Raw genomic sequence first — 12,264 nt, 5'->3', positions numbered from 1 at the left:
CCCACTGCTCCCCAGGTAGTCAGGGCAACCGACCGGCTCCAGGGTCTGATCTTTTCCCTCATAGACCCGAAATTTGTGGGTATAGCCTGTGGCCCTTTCACAGAGCTTATACAATTTGACCCCATACCGGGCGCGCTTGCTTGGGATGTATTGTTTGAAGCCAAGGCGCCCGGTAAAATGTATCAGGGACTCGTCTATGCAGATGTTTTGCTCTGGGGTATAAATATCTGCAAATTTCTGGTTGAAATGGTCTATGAGGGGCCGAATTTTGTGGAGCCGGTCAAAAGCAGGGTGGCCCCTGGGACGGGAGGCGGTGTTGTCACTAAAGTGCAGGAACCGCAGGATGGCCTCAAAACGTGCCCTGGACATGGCAGCAGAGAACATGGGCATGTGATGAATCGGGTTCGTGGACCAATATGACCGCAATTCATGCTTTTTTGTCAGGCCCATGTTGAGGAGGAGGCCCAGAAAAGTTTTAAGTTCGGAAACTTGGACTGGTTTCCACCGGAAAGGCTGGGCATAAAAGCTTCCCGGGTTAGCGGTGATAAATTGTGTGGCATACCTGTTTGTTTCGGCCACAACTATGTCTAAATGCTCCGCAGTCAAGAACAGCTCAAAAAATCCCAGGGCCGAACCGATCTGAGCCGTCTCAACCCGAACTCCAGACTGGGCAGTGAAAGGGAAAACTACAGGTGCGGCTGAAGTTGGGGACTGCCAATCAGGGTTTGCCAGCACCTCTGGGATTCTAGGGGCTCTACGGGCACGTCTTTGCGGTGGCTGCGACGGGGTCACTACTGCACGTGCCACCGTACCAGCTTCAACTGCCCTTCTGGTGCTCGCTACTTCACCAGGTTGTACGGCAGTGCTGGTACTAGGTCCAGGGAGGGCTGGGCTGCTGGTGTATGCCTCACCACGTAATCCGACAGCACCAGCCCCACTCTGCTGCTCTTGAAGCGGATCCTGCGCAACCTGCGGTCTAGCGACACGGGGCCGGGTACGCCTGGTGGTATCAGGGACCTCAGCCTCCTCGTCCGAACTTTGGGTCAGAGAGCCACTGCTTTCTACAGGTTCGTATTCTGACCCGCTGGATTCATCAGATGAGGGTTCCCACTCCTCATCCGACTGGGTCAGAAGCCTGTAGGCCTCTTCAGAGGAATACCCCCTGTTAGACATGTGGGCAACTAAATTTAGGGGTATTCCCTGAGACTACCCAAGAAAAAAAAAGCAAGCCTGTCTTACAAAGGGGAGGCTAGCGAAGTACCGGAGGCCGCTGCGGTTGATAAAAAATATCAAAACTGATTTTTTTATCGCCGCAGTGTGTGTAAAGTGAATGTGCAGTGATAAAAAAAATGTTTTTTTTTGTCACTGCGGTGGGGCGGGTGTGGGCGAACGCACGTGTGGGCGACCGATCAGGCCTGATCGGGCAAACACTGCGTTTTGGGTGGAGGGCGAACTAAAGTGACACTAGTACTATTATAGATCTGACCGTGATCAGTTTTGATCACTTTCAGATACTATAAAAGTACAAATGCTGATTAGCGATACGCTAATCAGCGAATAACGGACTGCGGTGCGGTGGGCTGGGCGCTAACTGATCGCTAACTACCTAACCAAGGGACCTAAACTAAACCTAAAACCTAACGGTCAATAACAGTGAAAAAAAAAAGTGACAGTTTGCACTGATCACTTTTTTCTTTTCACTTGTGATTGACAGGGGTGATCAAAGGGGTGATCAAAGAGTTAATTGGGGTTCAGGGGGGTGATCAGGGGCTATAGTGTAGTGTTTGGTGTACTCACTGTGAAGCCTGCTCCTCTGCTGGATCCAACCGACGAAAAGAACCAGCAGAGGAGCAGGCAGCCATATATCAGATCATATTTACTAATATGATCTGATATCTGGCACTTTCATTGGCTTTTTTAAAAATCAGCAACCTGCCAGCCACGATCATTGGCTGGCAGGTTGCTGACGAAATACTTCTCGAAGAAATGCCGGCGCGAACTGCGCACGCGCGGGCGCATACTCGCGTCATCTCGCGTCTCGCGAGATGACGCGTATATGCGTGACTGTGCGCCAGCCTGCCACCTCCGGAACGCACATGTGCGTTAGGCGGTCCGGAGGTGGTTAATCAGTGTGAGGAGACTTATAGGCCATACATGCTCCTCTGGAATTCTGGGAGGGAAGGGATGCACTTATGAGGGGCAATCACCCCGAAACAGCTGTCTGCAGATGAGGCACTGGCTTATTTAATATCCAAGTCATGTTTCAAGGCTTATTTTAAGAGCTGAACATTGACTCAAAGCATAGCTGCCTTACATCTGGTGGCATTAGCGGCAGAGCTTGTTAAGAGCTCATTTGCATCCCTTCCCTCCCAGAATTTCAGAGGAGAAACGGGAAAGGTTGCCACCTAGTGAATCCCTAAACCGAGCCCTGACTACTATCGGTATGAACAGACCTCGATGGTAGGAATGTTCATACACAGGAAACTAAAGCCCTATCTGACTCTAAATGGCCCTGGAAATAGTGTCAGGACAAAATATGACCTGTTCAGTCCCAGCTGAAGGAACAGTAGACTCCCTCGGGCCAAATACCAAAGATAGAGGAATACAACAAACTAGAAATAGGGAAAAGACACTTAACTCCGAAGTACGCGGACCATCACTTCCACAACCAGAAAGGAGCGATCAACCACTTGGCATGATGGGTGAGACCAGACTAAATAGAGGAGTTGGAATGACCACTTAAACTACACCTGAGACAAGAGGTGTGGTCATAACCAGCAACAACACAGAAACAAGTGAAACCAAAGAGGCTGTCAGATCACATCACGTGCAGCCAGTCTCTTAGATCTTCTGACCCCTGTCACAGGAGAGACCATGAGTCCTTTGTGCATAACCATGATCCATATATCCACATAAAAGATTGATGTGAAATTATTGATTGTTAGTTAACAGATTGCCCGGGTCTTAGCAGTACTGTTAGTAAATAGATATATTAGTAAATGGATGTGTCGAAATTTATTGAGCTCAATATTACCATTCCTGGAGTTGTATTATGACGTCTCTCACTGCCGGGAAGGAATGCTGGCTGATACAGTATCTCCTGGCATTCCACAAGTGCAATGCTTTTCGAGGTTGTGGAGACTCTCAAGGCAAAGTCACAGTTATTACTGCGCTCCCCTCCTCACTTGTTCGGCATCTAACATGGTACCTGGCACCTTCGCTTGTTGGCCTGGAACACTGTGTGGTCTGTGCTGTATTATTAATATGCTCCTCCGGAATAATAGAAATGTAGAACATAGAACATATTAGAAAAACAATATATGTTTTACTGTTTCTGACCATTTGTCCCTCAATAATACCTACGATCAATTAAAATCAGTTTGCATTAAACAGAATCTGTGAGCAGATTTGTGCCTATGAAAATGGATGACCTGTTACATGTGTGCTTTGCAGCTTAAGGCATCTGTGTTGGTCCCATGTTATTTTCTGCCGGCATTGTTGAGAAAAATTATGTTTTAATATATGGAAATGAGCCTCTAGGAGCAATAGGGGTGTTGCCGTTACACCTAGAGACTCTGCTCTCTCTGCAACTGCCGCACCATCTCCACTTTGACAGGGCCAGGCAGGCCTGATCATGTTTACACTACCTGGCTTTGTCAATCAATGTGGAGAGCGCAGTTGTTGCAGAGAGAGTTGAGCCTCTAAGTGTAATGACAATGTCCCCATTGCTCCTAAAGACTCATTTGCATATATCAGAAGTCTATTTTTCTCAGAAATGCAAGCACTTATGAACATGAGACCAACACAGATGTCTTCAGCTGCCAAGCGAACATATAACAGGTCAGCCAGTTTCATAGGTACAAATCTGCTGACAGATGCCCTTTAAATCATAAGAATGACCTATGTGTTCCCCACAAAAAATATTCACCTTTACAATGCAACATCATCCCGGCATCAAGGGCCACTTGCAGGCAGGGCAATTTACAATGTTGTGCATTTTACATAATGTACTTAATGGTCTTATAGTAAAGAAAGCCTGTGTTGTAAAAAGAAATGTGTAAGCCTCTCAACTCCATCGTTTGCTGTTTTCAATTTTAGTTTTTCATTTGACTGTTGCCAGGCTGATTTTTACAGGGTCAAGGCAGCCTCTCAATATCATCTTCCTGCTTTACTTACCAATAACTACTGAAAAGGCTGAACAAATTTTCTTGTGTTTTCAGGCGTAAAAAAGTCTAATGAGAGAAATTGTTCCCATGGCCACTGTCTCTTCAATGCCAGTCTTTCCTGAATCTAAAGGAGAAAGCTTTATAATGTGACAAATGTTGTTTCTCTTTGGTTTAAAAAAAATATATATTGTTTTCCTGATGTAATTAAGGAGGAAAACTTTACCAATTAAAAAAATCTATTTTTAGTTTGTTTCGGGCTTTATATTTTTTATGTTACTTTTGTTCATCTTACATCAACATTCATATTCTCATGAAACATTTATGCTTCATTTACATTTCCTTGCCTTGTAAACACAAGGTATAAAATATAATTATCTATGAAGCCAAAATAGTAAAATGGCCACCAGGACACATTTTATTAGACATTTGTTTATAAAGCTGTAATATTATTTTACGTATGAAATATGGTTTAAGCAAAAGCCTCAATTTAATATTTCCAGTTTTATTCAGCGCCATGGTCCTGATCCGCTAAATGCCAAGGATCACAATTCTATAACTCCTGGTGATAAGCTGGACAACTGCAGGGGAAATATAATATTATAGTATTAATGGAGACTGCCAGAGTAGAAGCCGTTCTTACAGAGAAGTTATCTGTTCTGGTTCAGGGAGACTCAAAGGGAGTACCCTGTGATGCCAATATGCCCCAGTAGTCTATCTGGAAAACAGATGTCTTCATGAGACAGCCCCATCAATTTGTAATTAGCTCTAAAGATTCAGTATTTGATGAGGATTTTGGCACAGATTTTGCATTTGAATGGTCTTCTTATAAACCCATTCACATGCTACAGAAAATAATGCACACAGATTACTGTCTGGATAGCAGAGAAAAATCCACCAGAATACGTAGCCACTCACAGATTAGACCCACTGAAAGTACTAGTCTATTAGGCATAAGAATGGTTCGTAGAAAGCTCCTTAGATGTCTATACAAATCTAGGCATCTGAACCTACTGACTTTGGTGGGCTCAACCAACGATCTAATGTGTATTGGGACCTTAGTACTACCCCAAATGAGGAGAAAGAAGGGTCAGACATATTGGCGTCATCGTGCACTATACTTTGTTTCTTTGGGATAACGGCTAGGTTACGTTGTGTTCTCACAACTGTCATGGCTTATTTAGTATACTAATCTATACTAAATCTATTAGCAATTAGCAAATGGATATCAACAGTTTCCATTGGGGTTCTGGTATTTTTGACAGCAAGATTAGGTCTACATACTGAATACTGGGTTAATCTTGCCATCAAAATACTGAAAATGAAGATAAACTGACAAAAACAGCAATGAGAAAGAAGCATTCCTTCTCAATGAAATACATATACTGTATCGAAACAGGCCATTTTCAGTAGATTTAAGGCAAACAGTAGGTCTATATATTTTTAATACATCATAGCTATGCTGAAATTACATAGTAATAGTAATCAAAATTTACATAATAAATTGATTACTATGTAAGTATATGTAAAACTATAAAAAAGGTTCAATAATGTAATCACTTACAAAAATGTCCCCTTCCTTTATCTTTTAGCATATATGAACATGTCTGCCGCTCTCTGTTCGAAAAACACAAGCTCCTGTTTTCTTCCCTGCTCTGTGTGGGCTTACAGAGGAATAAAGGTTTGATTGATAATGATGAGTGGCACTTTCTTCTCACTGGTGGGGTTGCACTTGAGATCCCACATCCCAACCCAGCCCCTGTGTGGCTTAAGGACAAATCTTGGGGTGAACTTCTTCGACTTTCCACATTACCACTATTCAAAGGATTAGAGGACCACTTCTGCTCAAATGTATGTAAATACAATATTATTATGTATATTTTATGTTAAAACCCTAGGCGATTAAGAATAATTATCTGCTCTTCTTATATTTGAAGTGTCTATCACTAAAATAGACAGGAGAAAATTACACTTTTGCTGTGGCATATTTTATTCTGCCTGTTTGCATTTCATTTAACTTCAGAATGTTGCAGCTGTTTTTTTTTCTTAGCAGATCACACATTAAGTGCTGAATGCTAATATTACATTTTAATTGCTGACCACATCAGAAATGTGCAAACATTTAACTATAGTTGCAATGGCTAGCTAATTATTGTGTCGATGAATTAAATACATTTGCTAGATATAATGTATTGTGTTAGGGTAGGTTGTTTTGGACATGATAATATAGGGTCTTGAGATTGGGCTATAGAAATCAGCCTATAGCCACCCTTTTTAATTTGGTTGAAAGGGAAAGGGTTATGTCATGAGTGATATTGCTGTGCTTTTGCATGATATTTTTTCTAACATTAAAGGCCAACTGTTTTCTATATGCCCAATAAGTGCATACAGGCCCTTTTAATATTAGTAAGGGCTATTCATTTTAATGGCCCACTTGTTGGGGTTTATGATACCTGTACACATGCAATGAGTAGGACACTTGTACAATGCAGTGGGTCAGGATATATGTATATAAGTCTATAGTTTGTTCGTGATGCCAATTGCAGCTTGCGCAGGTACTGTAGCAGGGCCCTTTAAGATGTTATAGCTCACGTACCAGGTGAGGAATGCTAGAGGGGGATCATGTCTCTGTATAGCAGATATGGAAGGGTCAACAGTGTCTCCTACCTTGGTACGGCTGGACTCCTGGATCCTGGTTCACTTGCAATAAATTGAGTGTTGTTAATAGGAGTAATTGAGGAACTTTGGTAATTATAAATGAGATCCAGACTGATAATATAATCCAACTTGTCTTTACTGAATGGCAGCTTTAAATCCATACAAGTTACAGCAATAGTCTTGGGTCCCAGCAGGTATAGGCAATGTATGGCAGGGATCAGTATCTCTTCTGCTTCTATACTATGTGCCTGGAGAATCTGGCAGGTATTTAACTTCTGCTCTGTCTGTCTTATGCTTAGTATGGGCCTGACTAGCTGAGGAGGAATTTGGCTTCTCCTGGACTCACAGATATGTACTCTCACAGCTTGGCTCACAGGGAATGCTTCTTCCTGGAGGCTGGAGATGGCTGCTTTTCTTGTCAACCAGCTGAGGCTGATGACTCAGGCTGGGAGGACGGATCCTTGGCCTCAGCCGAGGCTGAATCCTAGGTTGGGATCCCTGTAACTGGGAGCTCCGACTAACACAGCCTACCCCCAGCAGGGGTGGCTGGTACACTAACTTAACTTCCTTCTCCTCCTCATGAGACAGGACATGGGAACAACCCACTTCTGCCCAGACAGGGGAGACTAGGCTGGAATGAACTATTCCAGGCCTATATATCAGGCTATATACCTGATCACACATTGCCACCACCTGCTGGTGCACAGGGAAAGTACAGCATAATATATGAAACAGACATAGAAAATATATATACAGGAAAATGCAATGTCAGATTACACAGGGTGACAGTAAATATACACCTAACATGTGGCAGCAAGGAGACAGAGTTTAGTGACATACTCTGGGATGTTGCACACAGAAAGTGGTTGTCATGTTTATGAAGAAGGCCTCATGTGCATGGCTACATTCCATAGCACTGTGTGTCTCCAAAGCATATATTGCATCTAAGAGAGAGTACCGTATGACTGCAGAGTGCAGTGAGGATCCATACTGTGGACATATAATGAAAGCTGTACACCACAGTATGTCTCCATTTATACAGAAGTTCATTATGCATGGACCTGATTTTCTACTTTGTTGTTACCAGCATACATTCTTAGTAATTCAACATATTAAAGCTTGCTGAAAAAAAAATATTCTGTCATAAACCATGAAGTGGACCGCACATAGCAGCTATAATTATATATCCCATGCTGTTAGTTTTTGCAAGCTAAGTTGAACATAAATGATTGAACCTGAAATCAGTAGAATGTCAGCGTGTAAAACTAAGTATGTTTATATGAGCAGCTTAGTTAGCCTACGGTAATTCAAATTCAAACCTCTGCAAGATATTATTAAATCCTGAGTTACTAAGCCATATACAAGAAATCATTGTGCCTGCCCAGCTCTGATATATGCATGAGGTGCATGAGTATGCATGAGGAGTAGCATTTATATACTTGCACAGGTTAATCATGTTCCCCCTTAGACGTCTCGTTTCAAGACTAAATAAATGTAATTATTTTAATCTTTCTTCATAACTAAGACCCACCATGCCCCTTATCAGTTTAGTTGCTCTCCTCTGTACTTTTTCCAGCTGCAGTGCGTCCTTTCTATGGACTGGTGCCCAGAACTGAACTGCATATTCCAGATGAGGCTGCACCAATGCTTTGTAGTGGTAGTATTACATCCCTGCTCCGCGAGTCCATGCCTCGTTTAAAGAGCACCTTTCATTGGTCCAAACATTGTAAGATAATTATCAGGCTATGTAGAGCGGCGCCTCGGGATCTCACTGCACTTACTATTATTCCGGGGCACCACGGCGTTCCTTCTCCCAGGCTGTAGTGCTGTCCAATTGCAGCGCAGAGCTCACAGTCTGGGAGAAAAAAAACTCCCAGGCTGTGAGCTCTGTGCTGCGATTGGACAGCGCTACAGCCTGGGATAAAGGGACCCAGGGAGAATCAGGGCAGACTCCTCCCAGTATAGCCAAGTCAGCAAAAATACCGGGGGACATAGCGAGAGAACGGAGTGGCGCCCCGGAATAATAGTAAGTGCAATGAGATCCCTGGGTACCGCTCTACACAGCCTGATAGTTATCTTACAATGTTTGGACCGATGAAAGGTCCTCTTTAATGCATGACAATATCCTGGTCTCCTTAGAAGCAGCCAATTGACATTGTATGCTGTTATTTAATCTACGATCTACAAGAACATCCAAATAATTCTCTATAAGTGACTCTCCCAGTGTTACATCCCCTAGGACATATGAAGCACAGGGATTATTATTACCAAGATGCATAACTTTACATTTATCCACATTGAACCTCATTTGCAAAGTTGATGCCCAATCATTTAGAATGTTTAAGTCTTGTAAGTTATGGACATCTTCCATAGACTGTACAGTACTACATAGCTTAGTGTCATCTGCAAAACCGAAATGGTGCTATTAATCCAATCCTCGATATTATTAATAGTGGTGATTTCGATGCTTGGCACATGGCGGTACTCGGCCAAGTACCGCATGTGCTCGAACACAATGCTCGAGTCTCCTCCCTGCATGTTTCTTGGCTGCTACGCAGCCAATAAACATGAAGGGGGGGTACTGGCATGAACTGTAATGCCGTAGCCGTGTTGGCTACTGGAATCACAGTGATTAGCTGGCCGGAACGCGTCATCAAATGCTATAAAGCCTTTTAAGTCTTAGTCAAGGAGAGCTGAGCATAGAAAGGGAAAGACAGTATAGGGAGTGTTATTGTTACTGTATGTGTTACTGTATGTGTGTGACAGCAGCAAGATATGTTTGTAGCGCAACCTGCGCTAAATTGCTCAGTCTTAGGGAGAGCTGTGCATAGGAAGGGACAGAGTGTAGGGAGTGTTATTAGAAGATTTTTATTAGAAAAACTTTTCAGAGACCCAAAGGTCCTTTTAAGGACTATTGTGTGTGACAGCAGCAATATATATTTTTAGCGCATCCTGCGCTAAACAGCATCAAATAAGCCACTGAGGACAGTTCAATTATCTGTGCCACATCTCCTGTGTAAAGTGTGCGCATAAAAAAAAAATTCTGTGACATCCAGCGTACTTTTTCCATAGACGGTGTCCGCTGCGGACAGTGAGATTAGCTGCACCACATCTCCAGTGTAAAGTGTGTGCATCCCAAAAATATCTGTGACATCCAGTGTACTTTTTCAATATACAGTGTCCGCTGAGGACAGTGTCATTACTAGTGCCACATTTCCAGTGTAAAGTGTGCGCATCCCTAAAATATCAGTGACATCCAGTGTACTTTTTCCATAGACGGTGTCCGCTGCGGACAGTATTATTCTCTGCACCACATCTCGTGTGTAAAGTGCGCGCATCCCTAAAATATCAGACATCCGGTGTCCTCTCCATAGACAGTATTATTCTCCGCACCACATCTCATGTGTAAAGTGTGCGCATCCCTAAAATATCAGTGACATCCAGTGTCCGCTCCGTAGATAGTGTCCGCTGCGGACAGTTAAATCATCCGTGCCACATCTCCTGTGTAAAGTGTGCAAATCCCTAAAATATCAGTGACATCCAGTGTACTTTTTCTATAGACGGTGTCCGCTGCAGACAGTTAAATTACGCGTGCCAAATCTCCTCTGTAAAGTGTGCGCATCCAAAAAATATCTGTCATTCAATGTACTTTTTCAATACACAGTGTGTCCGCTGTGGACAGTGACATTAGCTGCGCCACATCTTCAGTTTAAAGTGTGCGCATCCAAAAAATATCTGACATCCAGTGTAGTTTTTCCATAGATGGTGTCCGCTGCAGACAGTGAGATTATCTGTGCCACATCTCCAGTGTAAAGCGTGCGCATCCCAAAAATATCTGTGACATCCAGTGTACTTTTTCAATAGACAGTGTCCGCTACAGACTGTGACATTACGAGTGCCACTTCTCTAGTGTAAAGTGTGCGCCTAAAATTTTTATCTGTGATTTAGCTTTGGACAGTGACATTACCGGTGGTACCTCTCTTGTATAACATTTCCTCATCCCAAATATCTGTGACATTCCCTGAAATTTTTTATTAGCCGCTGGTGACAGCATTGACATTATCTGCGGTATATCTCCTGTGTGACATTTCCACATCCCAAATACCTTTTAAAAAATGCTTGCGCAAACACTTCCAAATCCTATGCTACTGTACGTGTGACATACTTTCAAGCATATATCACATTTAAAATGAAGAGGACGAGCAGTAAGGAACAGGGATGTGGCAAAGTTGCTGAAGGTGCATGCAGAGGCTGTGGCCCTGGGTGCGTTGAAATTGTACCTGCTGCCAGAGCACAGGAAAAACAGTCATCCATAATACTTAGCTTCATGTCCCAGTTTGCAGGGCGATGCAGGATAACACTCTTGAAGTCAGACCAGTGCGACCAGGTTGTCGGTTGAATTGCAGCAGATAATGCCTCCAGATGGTTAAGCACCACCCTGTCTTCCACCAAGTACAGTCTTGATACTCCTTCCTCCCACCATAGAGAGTCTGGCCAAACAAGTGATCCCACACTCGGATATTCCGAGGACCTCTTTTCCTCACCATCTCTTGATTTGGCCATCTGGCCAAGTACACTTGAAGAGGGACAGATCTTGTGCCCTGATTCCCAAACTCTTGATCATCCACAGTCACAAGAAGATGACGGTGGGGAACGGCAATTACTGTTTAATGAGGTGGATGATGATGAGTCACAGTTGCCAATAACTCAACAGCAATTTCTGTCTCAAGAGGTTGAGGAAGAGGACGAGACTCAGTTGTCAAACACTGAGGTTGTAGTTAGGTCAACAAGACAGGAGGATGAGCAGAGTCAGGAAGTGGAAGAAGAGGTGGTGGACGAGGAAGTCAATGACCCAACCTGGGAAGGTGGAAAGCTGAGCGAGGACAGCAGTACAGAGGGGGAGTGATCTGCAGCACCGCAACAGGCTGGAAGAGGCAGTGGGGTGGCAAAAGGGAGAATGCGGGCCACATCAAAGAGGCCCGCAACTGTTCCACGGAGCACCCCTTGAGGAATTCTCCCTTGCCAAGGGGTAGGTGTTCCACAGTCTGGCACTTTTTTGAGGAAAGTGCAGACTACAAAAAAATTGTAATTTGCAACCTTTGCCATACAAAAATAAGCAGGGGTGTGAACACTAGCAACCTCCCCACCACCAGCGTTAACCGCCACATGGCATCAAAGCACTGTGATAGGTGGGCCAAACACCTGGGTCCACAATCTGTGTCTGTGGGTCACACCACTGACTCCTCTTCCCCAGTGTTATGTGCTGGCCAATCCCCTGTCCAAGACGCAGGCCTGGACGCCTCCCGCCCTGCACCTGGACCTTCGCAAGCACCATCAGCGACCACATTCACTAACGTGTTCCAGCGCAGCATCTAAATGTCCTTACCCCAGGCCTTTGAACGCAAGCGGAAATACCCAGCCACCCACCCACAGGCCATAGCAC

General features: G+C 43.9%; 1 pseudogene; it reads left to right on the top strand.

Moving 5' to 3' along the window:
• Nucleotides 1–12,264, top strand: part of LOC122925882 — a 2,558,103-nt pseudogene that overhangs the window by 2,322,048 nt on the left and 223,791 nt on the right.

The sequence above is a fragment of the Bufo gargarizans genome, chromosome 2, assembly GCF_014858855.1.
Source record: "Bufo gargarizans isolate SCDJY-AF-19 chromosome 2, ASM1485885v1, whole genome shotgun sequence".
In the NCBI taxonomy this organism is placed as follows: Eukaryota; Metazoa; Chordata; class Amphibia; order Anura; family Bufonidae; genus Bufo; species Bufo gargarizans.
The sequence above is the reverse complement of the archived record's forward strand: the minus strand, read 5'-3'. Positions and strand labels throughout refer to the sequence as shown.